The 13,957-nt window shown below is 41.5% G+C and overlaps 1 long non-coding RNA gene across 7 annotated transcripts; it reads right to left on the bottom strand.

Annotated features, from left to right (window-relative positions):
* Positions 1 to 2,732: 2,732 nt before the first annotated feature.
* Positions 2,733 to 13,499, bottom strand: LOC123148263 (uncharacterized). 7 transcript variants are annotated; one of them, XR_006473720.1, is made up of 8 exons: positions 13,094 to 13,499; positions 12,050 to 12,223; positions 11,641 to 11,695; positions 9,424 to 9,525; positions 8,382 to 8,537; positions 5,392 to 5,521; positions 4,236 to 4,441; positions 2,733 to 3,387 (listed from the first exon to the last, which is right to left on the bottom strand). It is a non-coding gene; the product is annotated as an uncharacterized lncRNA (long non-coding RNA). The 7 variants fall into 7 exon arrangements; XR_006473717.1 differs by having other exon boundaries at positions 4,352 to 4,441; XR_006473715.1 differs by having other exon boundaries at positions 4,318 to 4,441; positions 12,072 to 12,223.
* Positions 13,500 to 13,957: the final 458 nt, after the last annotated feature.

Genomic DNA, 13,957 nt, shown 5'->3' with positions numbered 1-13,957 from the left:
GCAAACTAATTCAACTGCATCCTTATTCTAACACAGATAACAAAAATCTACATAGTGGACAGTGGGAACAACTCTATTCTAATAAACATAACCCAAAAATGAAAGGTCATACACAAGCTAGTCCTCATCCATGGTCTCAGGTTGGAGGTTGTGTCCCTGGTTTCAAGGGAATTTTGTGATCACACTCTCTAGGAGGAGGTAGTACTGTTAATTCTGTGAAAACTTCCTTATATTTTTCCAATAGAGGAGCAAGTTCAGCAGGGATAACTGGTCTGTGCATTGCTGATTCAGTGTCTTCTATTTCAGTCCGCAGGATATATCCCATGACGCCCTTCTGGAGCATCTTGTCCAATTTGAGAGCAGATATAATGCACTTTTCTTTAGGAAGAGTGTGATCAAAAAGTGTTACTGGAGAACCATTCTTTGTGACAATTAAAATCCTTTCTACTAGATCAAGACAGATAGGTCATAGGGCTGTAGCTATAAATCTAGTCCGCTCCCAATATGATGTCATAACTGCCTAGGTCAAGCAGTTTGAAAGAGCTAGAGAAGGATTTCCCCTGGATAGAGAAATTCCTGTGTGGAACTATGCTGTCAGATATCAAGTGGGCACCCCCAGCTACTGTAACTTTCTTTGGGGCCATAACTGTCTGATGACAATTGCTTTTTATGGCAAATTCTTTACTCATGAAAGTATCTGAGGAGCCACTGTCCACTAGGGCAACTGCTTGTTTACCATCTATCATCAGTAGCAAGGAAAATGTAGTTGGACCAGTAGTTCCCTCTGCTGCATGGTAAGAAATATACATGGCCTACTTAGTTTGGTCCTGCTCAGGTGTGTTAGGAGCAGTATGAAAGGCTTTCTCAGGAGATTGTATGTCCTCGGTACTAAGTTCTATTTCAGTGTCATCTTCTACTTCTTGCAATATGTGTAGTGTTTTGCTAATTTTGCATTTATGTTGTCTAGACCAAGGCTCTCTACAGTACCAGCAAGCTTTGGCATTTGGAAGAGGATTGTTAGGTTTTTCCTGTTGTACCTGCTGTGGGAGTGGAGCCAGTGGAAAATTATTTTTGAAGGGCTGATTATACTGTCCAGAGGTAGTTCTTTTGGCAGCTGCTGCTTTTTCGTAGATCTTGGAGTACCAGTATGCCTCTATCATGCCAATGGGTTTGTGACCACACACATCATGTTTGATATCTGCTTTAAGGCCTCCAATATAACAGCTGAGCAGAAAGTTTTCCTGCGGACAGGGATGGTCTCTCTTCACTAGTGCAACACACTGTTCAAAACTGTCAGTGTAATCTGCTATGCTGCCCTTTTGCTGAATATTTTTCAGTGGCTCGACAGCCTCATGGACATTTGCTTCAGAGAACCTGTCTGCAACTAAATTACAAAACTGCTGCCAAGTAATCATTTGCCAAGGAACACAAATATTCTTTAACCAATTTGCTGCCCTGCCTTGCAGATGACCAGTTGCTAGGTTCACCCATTGATCATATGGTGTACCTGACATATCAAAGAATTTCTCACAATTAACTAGCCAGCCAATGGGGTCCCCTCCACTGAATAGTGGAATTTCCAGTCTAGGTCCTCTCAAAGTAGCTTCAGCAAAATAGGAAGGTCCTCCTAGCTGAGTTGCATGTTGATTTCTTTGTGCATTATACAACTGACCAGCAGCTTGGTACACTTGTGGCTGCATTAGACTGGTTGGAGTAGTAGTGTTGATAAACTGTCCTGTAATTCTGTTGTAAGTGTGTGGAGGAACATAGACAGGGGCTGACAGAGGAGCATAGTACCCACTATTGCCTGTAAAACCCATCGCTTGAGCCTTATCATTCTTGCTGATTTCTTGTGGAGCTATTCGAAATTGAGGATGCTCAGGTAGTACAGGTTGTCTGAGCGTAGTTGTGTGGGTACTGTCAGTAAACAAGTCTGCTGTTGGCAAGCTGGTTGTGGCTCCTGGGATTTGTGTGCTAGGAACAGAACACTGTAGATCGAATGTTGCACTCAAATTCTTTGTGACAGCTGGAGCACTTGGTATACAGGCATATGATCAGCAGCTATATGTTTGAGATGCTGGGGTGTGTTAATACCTGGGCCAGTGATAGGTGCTGCTGATGGCGTCACACACTCTGACTTAGTTGGTGAAACACTCTGCAGGATGAGGTTCAGTGTCTTTCTGAAGCTCAAAATTCAGATCGGCTAGTTTCTGTTCCACTCTCGGCATGGTTACCACCTCAGATCGTAATTGCTGTACTTCTGAGCGTAATTCCTTCAAATCAGAGAGCTCAGCCCGTAGTTCAGAGTGATCTGAACCTTGGCACGTGTGTCGGCCATCTTCAGATTGGATCGGTGCGAGAGACGGGCTATCGATCTCGCCCCAATTAACTCCGATCTGGACCCAACTCCTTGAGCATGAGTAGGAGGACCAGGAATTTTACAGGAATCACAACCTGCCCGCCTAGCTCCTGCCCTACGCCTTCAGGGACAGGAATTTTACCGCGAGGAGAAGATCCCCAAGCAACCTTCCAGGACTCGCTGACCTATGCCCGAATGAACTCCACCACCACGTTCGCCGCCACCGCAAACAGGGAGGGATGTTACAGGAGAGACCAACCCCTCGTCCTCCACTGCTCGATTCACCGCCGCAATGTCACCGTCGCCGAGAAATCGACTGGCTTCTGATACCTTTGTGAGAACTAAATCACAGGAATCACTCGATCTATGGAGGGGACTGAGAATATTTGGATTAATCGATGAAAGCGGAAGGTAATCAGGTAGCTGGTAATCAGGTAGCTGCACGGGAGGAGACCCGGCTTACAGTACAGTATCTAGGGTTCTAAGCTACAATAATGTCTGGAGTTGGTTTAAAGTAACAGTGTTACTGACGTTGGCGGTAAAGTACGGCAACGCCATCCGAGCCGCCCATCTTGGCTTACATGTCGTGCTTCGATCTCAGCCGTCCCTTATCTGAACTTCTCTGTTTCTCCTTGAGCGTCTGTTTCTTCAGTTCAGCAGTAGCAGGACTGGGTCCTGACAGATAACAAAAATCTACATACTAGACAGTGGGAACAACTCTATTCTAATAAACATAACCCAAAAATGAAAGGTCATACACAAGCTAGTCCTCATCCATAATCTCTCCAATCCACACATTCTCCAAATATATTTTTAAGAACTATATAAGGTACCAACTACCAAGTTGATCATGAGATGTTCGGTTTTGAAAAGAACAAAATTGGCGTCCTCTTGAAAAATCATCTGTATATGAACAGCTGTCATTAGGGCCCACCACTCTCAAATTCGTCAGAGCTTCTCCCTGTCCTGTTTCCTTGGTGGCGTCTCCCTTGTGCAAACTAACGGACTACCATCAGGAAAGCAGATTCCTGGAAGTCAAAATGACAACAAATGCAGCTTCAGCAAGAACTGACAGCATGACGACAACAAATGCAGTTGCTGAAAGAAGTGCCACTGAGATCATTTCAATTGCTTGAGCATAGGGAAAAGATGGAGATTAGCATTTGACAGATTGATCACTTTGCAGTTTGTATAATTAAAAGACTGTCTTATTTCTGCAATGATGTGCACTGATGGATATAACATGTTGCTTACGAATACCGAGGAACATGGAGAGTCAACTAACATGTTGTATCAAATTGTAACTGGGCTAGTGATCTATCAGATGAGCCCACTAAATCTTATTAATATGTTGTGCCGAATTGTAAAATAAAATACATAAAGTGTCATGCACGTGAAGAGACTTATTTATCATAGGTATTCAATAGACAGAGAGTCTGCTAGGCTGTGTTTCTCAATCCACAGAAGAAAGCGTTGTCAAGTAAAAATAATCAGAAGAACAAATAGAGAGGAGGATGGCAAGGCAATCAACAGAAAAAGAACATTAAATGCATGTAGTAATCTAGTACTATAGAGCCAAAGATATCCATAGTATGTTAAGAAAATGAGTGTTTCATTATTAAATCATTAGACAGGAGGTGTTTGGATTTATATTTTTTGCAGGCTGCGGTATAACTTCAGGTATGGATACTGTAGCATGAACACAAAAACTGCCACAAGGTTGTATGAACAAAACAAAATAAATATTTGTCTAGCTTGAAAGATATATACAAAACGACAAATACGCTAAAGGCGCAGCAAGCGAAACTGTATAAACATATGACAATGGTAAATACTGTGCACTATGTTACTCTTCGTGAGACAAAAACATGCATACCATATCAAATGACAGAAGAATATTGTTTGTTCAGAAAACAAATAGGTCTTGTCAAAGGTCCAAGGCTCCAAATACAGTGTACCTTTGAGAAAAGGACCATCTCAATGAGCTCATACCTTGAGCTTGGTCTTCTCATCCAAGCTCCTGCTTGCTCATAAAAGTGAGGGTAGTGTAGTATTGTTTTCTTTCCTCGTAATTAAATAAATCTGTAACCAATAAACATTAATATTTCTGAACAATGTGACAAATAATGCAACTGAAAATGTTACGTCAATTCAAACAACGCAAGCTGATAATCAGTCAAGAGCAGACCAGACTGTCCTCCATGAAGTGGGTCCCTCAACATACCAGTGCTGTAACTCGACACTATACCAGCGCACATCACAACAACCCTCAAAACACACTTGATTAGAGGTACTTCTAGAAAACCAATCAAGTTCGTAATATAAAACTACTTTCAATATGCAGCCCAAATTTGTAGACAATATGAGCATGCATTTCGACCTACAGGCTACAGCTAAACTCAGTTTCTTCTCGGTCTAATCATCTAATGGAGCTATCCTGCATATCCAAATTTCGTACAAAATTATTTAACTGATATATGCCAAATCATTTTAGTTCTATTAATTACATAATTAAAATTGTAATTGCTGAAGTACATGAGGTATACTAATTCAAAGGGAAAACCTTAAAATTGATAGGGTGGTTCCATGGTTATTGATGGTGGATCATGCTATTAGATCTTTTGTTACTAAATTGAAAGGGATGCATTTTTTATTTATTTGCTGTAATGTAAATTGTATTTGCTGTAATGTAAATTGCATAAAGTTATTGTAAGAGCCTACCTGTCACTGAATTGTAGGTTCGGAGGATGGTTAGTTTAGCGTTGACAGACACGACAGTGGATTTTTTGTGGAATTGGGAAGAACAGGACATATATTGATTGGTTTGATAATTGTGAATATTTATGCTGTATCTTTTGGCATAGAAGTATTAAGAAAGCTTCTAATATGAGTAACAAGGTAAAAAAAAGAAAACTCAGGCATAACTCAAATCAAATATTATAATGTCCCCCCCCCCCCCCAACTCACACACCCACACAAAGAAAAAGGGTACAGCATTGCAGTTATAAATGGGATAAAAGATGGCTCAAAACCTCTTCCAAGATGCAGTTTCTTGAATAAAGTGGCCGCCTTCCAAACTGCAGGTGTTGAAAAAAGTGCACACATGCCGACAAACTAGATCGCATGTCGAAACTTCATTCATGGGACCATGCCAGATAGCATCTGTATGAAAGCAAAAGATGAGATTATGGGAAGAATATCGAGCTATCAGCTGGAAAATGAGATGTTACTTTTGCACCAAGCATGTTACAAAAAGGATACATGAGAGAATTATAAAAAGTTCAAAGGTGGCATAAATGTGTGTGCATGTGCATGTGCCTGCGTGGGGAAATGAGAACAGAGAAAACAGAGTCGTAAGGTGGCATAAATATGTCAGAGAAATTAGAATTCATACTCATTGGATTCTGAACAGGTAATTTATCATGTTCTCCAACAAAAGGGTATAATGTTTGTGCAATAACATCTGAATCTTGCTCTTGTTGAGAAAAAGAAACAATGAATATACATCAAATTCCATAAGTGCCAGTTTTGGGAATAAACATGCAAGATTCAGAACGAAGCATGAATGATCGCACAAATATTCCTCGCGGGATGTCTGCCAAGCAAGCTGTCAGTCTGTCACAATCCTGCATATCCTTTTTCTATCACAGAAATGAAAGAAATTCTGGACTAAAAGAGGTACTCCATGCTTTCATCTATACTAGTACTCCCTGATGAGTGGGCTTTGGTCATCCCCATATATAGTATCTAATTGATTGTATAATTAGTTGTTTATAATGGCCTTGGCGCTACACTTAAAAGTCTTGCACTATTAGCTGGCCGCCTTTTTTCATTGTTTCGGCTCATGCCTTAAGAGTATGTGTCTATATGCATGCAATTTATACACCGTCAGATGGGCTGATTTGGTGAGGCATACTTAAGTACCGTTGTATCTTGTTTGTTTTAGGCCGACTTATACCCCTGGTATTCTCAAAAAGGACCCGTTCTGTCAAAGGAGGAATCCCGATGAAGTAAAGGAGAAGGCAGACGATTGCTAGCCAAGAGGAGGTGACATTGCACCTGGGGAATGGCGTGTCTGCAAAGAGTCAAAGAACGAAGAGAAGGAACAAGCTCCAAGTTAATGTGGCTTAAGTAGGTGAACCACCAACGCAGCCTCTCTCCACCGGCTATTAATAGCCGGCCCCGCATTAGCACCCCAGGGTCAAAGAATTTAGCCAACTACAGGGATCAGGCCAACTCGGTTCTTCCACAACACAATGCACATCAGATCGATGCGGCTTAAGTAGGCCTACAGCAAGGACGACACTGTCTGTGCATCTACATGTGGGGCAGCATTTGGAAGTTTAGAAACTCCATAACAGGTGTGGTGAACTGAAAACTGTCAAGACTTCGGTGATACTCTCTGCGGATCAGGCGAAGGAGAGGCTGGAATCCTTCTGCCTGTATCTAACGAAGTACCTCCAAACCCCTCTACAAATCCTGGGTGGCTGATTACTGCCACACATGGAGGAATGCGGACGTTGCCTCCTGCTACTCCACTTCTGCCAGCCAACTTGTGGACAGCCTGAAGATCTCGGAGTTCAAACAGTCCCTGTCTGATTCACCTGATCTCGGCGCCCGTACCTGAAGGTGAAGCTCATCTCCAGCACAGCTTCGCCTCTGGAGATCTGCTGGTCCCCTCAGCCTGACACTACGCCCTCCAAATATCCAGGCACTCGAAAGGAATCGAGGACGAGCTCAAGCTGCTACCTGCCGTTTGACTTGTGCATCCTTTGCTCTACCACTCGCGCCTGCATGCGCTGCACGGGGACTTAGTCCATGTAGTTTTTTACTTCCCATGTTTCTTTCTAGTTTTCTAGTTTCATTTCCCTCTTTCTATCTGAACTCGGCCTTTTGGCCTTGCCTATACTTGCGACTATATGGTTTCATTCTGAGCTAATGAAACTGGGGAGGTTGCATCCCTTTTCATCTTTAAAAAAAAACCTCCAATTTTAGCTGTTATTGTCAAAAGTTTCTGCTGTGTGAAAAGAACTTCTACAACCAGTGATTGTGTCAAATTTCCATTAACCGAAAAGAAAACAAAAATTTGTTCTTCATTACAGTCTTCGATAGGTCATTATTGTCAGAGTGGTAAACAGACTAGGCATAATTTCATTTTCAGCTATCAACGATTTCAGTTGCACAATATATAAGCTAGTGCCCATCTCAAACAACCCGCATTACTCAGTTCAGTAAGAAAGTGTGCCCTGCAACGATAGAATATCAACCTAAACTCATGAAACTTCCGCACATGCGAAGCTATATATACAATTTAAATTTATATGTGGTTTTTAGATATGTGGTTCTTAGAGTGCACATTCATAGGACAAACTTTTCAACAAGCATCGATTAACCAAAAAAAATCTATTAGTATGATTGCCCCTAAGGACATGAAGGTCTTGACAAATACTCCCTCCGTCCCATAATATAAGAAGTTATTACATCCAATATACCCACATATTGGATGTAATAGCATCTTATATTATGTGACGGAGGGAGTAGGAATACAACCTTCTATACAGATGCTGCAATTTTTAACTAACCATCTCAAGTACACTATCTAAGAAAAATTCGGTATACATACACAATATCCCGACTCCAGTCTGACTACTTGAAAAAACAAATATACATAATATCCTTACCCCAGTATGATCTACACCACTTGAAAAATCAAATCATCAAACTACGCTTAGCCAGGTTTTGTAGGGTTCTATTGTTCTCAACGTTTAGCCCGATGCAACCTCATTTCCAATCATGAGCAGTGTTTTTATCACTAAGAATTTAAGAAAATACTGTTATGAAGAATGGAAGGTGAGAAAGGCACATATGAGATTTATATTAAAATATATCCACGATATTATTAGCGTGTATTGCCTGGGAGATAGATGGGAAGCCAGGCTTTGAGGCAAGCACGGAAGATATAAGGGGCGCTGAAGAACCTGCGCATCAAAACCCTTGCTGAATTAGAGCAAAATAGTCTTACCTGGTGAGAAGGATAGGCAATGGTGTAACTGTTGGAACCTTCTTCATCCCTCCTGAACCAGCAGTCCAGGACCAGCAAGATGTGCTGTAAAAATTCGAAGTTGTCAGACTGCTCCTTGAATAGGATCTTCTGTAGTCTTGCAGAACCACCAAAATCCTGCAAATGTAAAGTATAAGTGTGGCCAAGACAAGAATATGGATTGAAATAGAGTTGTCAAAGTATCAGAGAATAGTCTTCAAAAGAGAAATATTTAAAAATATATCACCATACACAATCTGCTTGTAAATTTGTGTATCACCGAGAGTTAATATGTGAATAGTATGTATGTATACAGAAAAAAAACTTAAAACAGTAACAGGTGGGAAAGTAATTCCTGTAAACATCAAGAATGTTTATCCTGCCGATCTTCCATATTAAGCTTCTTAGCTAAGCCATTGTAATGAGCAATTTGCTGAGAGCGTCAATAAATCTGCCATAAAAAAACTAAGCAAACAAAACCAGAAAGGCATGGACAGGAGATTGGAGCACTGTCCCACAAACTCAGCATCTTCAATTCTGGAAATCCATAGGAATCCATGGGAAGCGAAACAAAGAAGGCAAAAACTGTGACTGAAGTACTAAACAGATGAAATCACAAAGCCTAAATAGTTGTTAGAAGACGCACATCTAGATCATCCTCATAATCCAAGAGAAGCAGCAAAGAATGCATCTAATCAAAGAAAACCAATGTAGCAAGTGCACAAGATTATCTTTTACAAAAAAAAAAACATTAATTATTTCCTATGAACCCAAATAGAGCTGTGTATGCACCAATGGATCACGTAAACAGATGATGCTAGATACATCTTATAGGAGAAAAAAATGTAGCAACAAACGGCTGAACCTATAACGTAACCTGGTTCTACTCTGAGTAAAAGATGATCTCTACCAAAACCATGAAACAAGAATTTGCTATCTCCAAGCAAAATTATTGTTGAAGTTGCGATCTGAGACACCATGGACAGTAATACAAATATTGATCTAAACTTTCATGAACACTAACCTAGATCTCTCATTTCTTGGTGGTTGCTGTAATTTTCCCTTCTCTTCCACCTAACTTCTATCTTATTTGCTTAGATCACCGAGGTCCTACTTTCAACGAGACCTGCAAGAATTGCTATTATCAGAGTAATGCACAACAGTATAACAAGAGAGAATATGAAGAAAAAAACTGTAAGAAGAACAAGCAGACAGCACACTAAAAACTTAGCCTCTCTATGTTCTGTTCGACTGGACACTGACCACACAAATGAGAAATGTATAGAAATTGTTCGAGATCTGAGAGTAAAGGATGCACATATGAACCAAAGCGGGATTACATTATGGTACTTAAGTTAATGGATCATCACAGCCAAGTGATGAATTACATGGCCAAGGTAAATTTCAAATAACTTGACACAACCAAACATAGTGCAATCATAGCATTGTGTTCTCCTGTTCACTCTGAAATTGGAACTCGGAGCAGTCTTTAATTTCTTCAGAAGGATGTCACTCAGAATAATCTCAAAACAATTGCAATGAAGGAAATTAGCACCGTTGTCACCCTCTAAAACTAAGTTTGGGTAATAAACATTTCAGATGGGCAACAACTATCAATACAGTAGGTACAAGTACAATGAGAAGGAAGTAGTGGTGGGGTCAGAGAGAACCTAGGGAGTTCAAGGTACATGCTTATCTATGGGCCACCTCTTCTCTTGTCTTATTAAGGCTAAATCTAAGAGAAAAAACAGACGAATAAAAAGTACTTGAAATGTGGGATACATGAATTTTCAGCCTAGAAGTTCTGTAATACTAAAACAGTGAGTCAAACTTCCCTTGTTGTAGATTGCGAGTTATCAACAGGGAAGGAAGGGCTGGTGGGAACTGAGCATGCAAACCAAGTTCATAGTAAACCACTTCAAGAAAAGAACCATGCCAGTGAAAAATGATGAACAACTCAGTAAATATCTGAATAGGTTAAACTAGCTGGGGACTGCTACACTAAAGAGCTGCCGCATACATTTACTCAGTCTATTACACAGCTCGAACCATGATCCAAGATAAGTTGATGATTTTGCACAACCCTTTCTGACAAGCTCTCCTAGTGCTAGGACAACACTGTAAGAAGAAATCACAGTATTTAATGAACTTATCTAGAACTCTGGATCTATCACCAAACTATGGCCAACAGTTCTTGTACATGTCTATCTCTGGGATCCTGGACTATGGCAACACTGGATCCGAGACGACAGCATCTTTATCTCTGGGATGAGAACATGGTGCAAGGTTCTCCAGTTTATGTTGTTACTGTCAAAAGTTTCTACCATGGGCAAAACGAACAAACTGTTTGTCTTTGTTACAGTCTTCAATAGGCCATTATAGTGTAAACGGATTAGGTATGACTACATTATCAGCTATAGCTAACGATTTCAGTTTCACAATATATGGCTAGTGATCATCTCAAACAACCTGCATTACTCAGTTCAGCAAGAAAGAGTGCCCTGCAACAATATGAATAATTGAATATCAATCCAAACTCACAAAATTTCCACACATAAAAAGCTACAGAATGTACATTTATATGTAGTTTTTAGATATCTCATTTTAAGAGTGCACTCATTCATGGGACAGACTTTTAAACAAGCATGGATTAACCAAAAAAATTATTTGACTATAGTATGATTGCTCCTAAGGACATAAGGTCTTGTCAAATGGGAGACACAACCTTTAATACAGATGCTGGAACTTTTAACTAAACTTCCCAGGTACACTACCTAAGCAAAATCTCGGTATATATTGATAATATTCTGACTACGGTATGATCCACACTGCTTAAAAATCAAATCATCAAACTACACTTAGCCAGCTTCTGTAGGGTTCTACAGTTCTGACTTTACAATCAGAGGTCTACGCTTAGCCCAGATGCAACCTCATCACCAATCATGAGCAGTTCTACATTTCCTAGGGAGTAGTCCAAAATCCATAATCATGAATAGATGACTTCATGTGCACTCTGGTAAGCCAGAAATAGGACTTAGTACTATCAACACACAAAGTATCTAACAACTCTCTTCTAATGATAGCATGACTCAAATGTCCATATTTTAGCTTAATATCTAAAAGATTTTCTGCACACACAAAAAATAGCTATCCTGGTGAGCAGCAAGACAAAGAGGAAAAACTAAATCCTGACAAATAAAGCAAGTATATAAGATATTGATATAGCTAAAGTCAGCTATACCATATACTGTGTTAGTCCTTCCACCTTCCAACTTTGCAAAACTGAAGTCAACTATCTGTCACACATAGAAACATGTGCATTAGTAAAACAATGATGCTATCTAAACTCCTGTCATGTGAATTATTCATTTAGTTCAAAATACTAAGGAAGAATCAATATTTGGTCTTATATACTCTAGCTGCAGTCAGGGGTGAATTTACGTGTAAGCTGTGGGGTCAGCCTACTCCACAGCTTTTTTGAAAAACAGCCTATAAGGCTATAAGTATTGTTGATTTACTGTTTACTATGAAGAAAAAAATAAAAAAATACCATTGACCCCACAGATTATTGTGGCTGGGGCCGCCACTGACTGCAGTGCTAGTCTAACATGATTATTAGTTTTACACTAAAAGTAGTTTATTAGTAGTACCAAAAGGGAGGAGGAAGGAAACCATGCTGTGCTACAGTAGGGGAGGTGGTCCGGGAACGGGCGCACCATAGCCATGGCTGTGCCGAGCGCCTTCCTTCACTAGCATCCGCTGTTTCTGAGAGGGCACACGCATGGACCTCCCGTTCCTGCTCCAAATTAATAAATGGCAGTTTCCTGTTGAGAAAGGACATAAATTAAAAGCTTCTTGAATCTGTTTCTCTCTTAATTGAACACAGAGTGGTCTTTAATTTCTTTATTTAGGAAGGATGGCATTTAGAATGATCTCAAAACAATTGCAACGAAAGAAATTAGCACCATGTCACACGCTAAAACCAAAGTATGTGTAGAACATTCCAAACGGATAACAACTATAAATACAGTAGGGACAATTTTGAGTGAAGTAGTGTTGGTGGTCAGAGCGAACATAGGTTTCAAGGCACATGCTTATATATGGAACATAGGGTTTCAGGGCACATGCTTATATATGGGCCACCTCTTTTTTTGCCTGAAGGCTAAATCATAGAGAAATATCAAACAAATAAAAAGTAATCAAAATGTTGGATACATGGGTGTTCAGCCTAGAAGTTACTGTATGTAATACTACTACACAATGAGTCAAACTTCCATTGTAGTAGGTTGCAGGTTATCAACAGGTAATGAAGGGCTGATGGGTATTGAGCATGCAAACCTGTTCATAGTAAGCCACTTCAAGAAAAGAACCATGCCAATGACAGTGAGAAATGACAAACAAGCAACTCTGTAAATACCTGAATCGGTTTAACTAGCTGGGGACTGCTACACTAAGGAGTTTCTCCATGCATTTAATCATTTAATCGTGATGAGCATAACTGAGATTTGTTGCAAATTGCAACACAAGCATATAGTGCAGACAGATTAAAAGGGATCGGCATGGTGCTAATTAAAGGGAGTACACCGCGTCACCAAATCGAGCAGCTTCGCCAGGGGCGTTGGGGGTGGAGGGGAACGCGTCGAGACCGGAGAAGTGGGGGGTGGGTGCAACGGGGAAGGGGAAGACAGATCTACCTCCAGATGTCAGCCTGTAGCTGCAACGGGGACAGCCACCCCATGGGGATCGGGGACGGGACAATATCACCCCGGCGCCGGGAACGGGGACGGGTGGTGGGGGCGTTGCGCGGGGAAGGGGAAGACAGAGCCATCCCCGGTCGGGGAAGTCCACGTTGCGGCGGAACCTACCAGAGCACGCCGGGGAAGGGAAGTCCGCGGCGAGATTGGTGTCGCTGAAGAGCGCTGCGCATACAGCCATACAAGGCTCGAACTGCGCGAGGGGAGATGGTTCGCAGCCACGCAGGAGAGGAGGGCCGCCGCCGCCGTCGCGGGCCACGTCGGTGGAGCCGGAGCCGGAGACGCCGGTCCGGGAGGCAGTATGAACGGGAGTTGGGCTGGGCTGGACTGGCGTGTGCGGAGGGCCGGTAAGAGCTGGCCTTCTCGTGGTTGGGACCCATTGGTCGGTCTATGTTACTCGAACTTGCGTCGCATGGTTTTTTTTTTTGCATGGTAATACGTGTCTCATTTATATCATATAAGGATCATAGTACAAGCCACGTGCATACTGACCTGACAATACTGAAAAGACAGCAGAACACTAGCCTTTGCACATAGGAGCACCAGCCAAGAAGTAAAATTACAAACAAGACTGAAGAATCCTCTGAGCTTGGCACCAACGTCCGTCACCTGCCTCTGGCACCACCATAACAGCCACCAAAGGAGAAAATGACAGATCACCTTCACACCCGAGCTCGACACGGCTCCATCGCTGATATGCAGTGCGCTGTACAACAGAAACTCAAGCAATACGGTCACTGTGTACGGTGTAACGTGAAAGTACGGTCACTGTGCGTCGTAGACTGCTCGTACACCACCTGTTGA

Source organism: Triticum aestivum, chromosome 1B, assembly GCF_018294505.1.
Source record: "Triticum aestivum cultivar Chinese Spring chromosome 1B, IWGSC CS RefSeq v2.1, whole genome shotgun sequence".
In the NCBI taxonomy this organism is placed as follows: domain Eukaryota; kingdom Viridiplantae; phylum Streptophyta; class Magnoliopsida; order Poales; family Poaceae; genus Triticum; species Triticum aestivum.
This window is presented reverse-complemented; position numbering and strand designations above follow the sequence as displayed.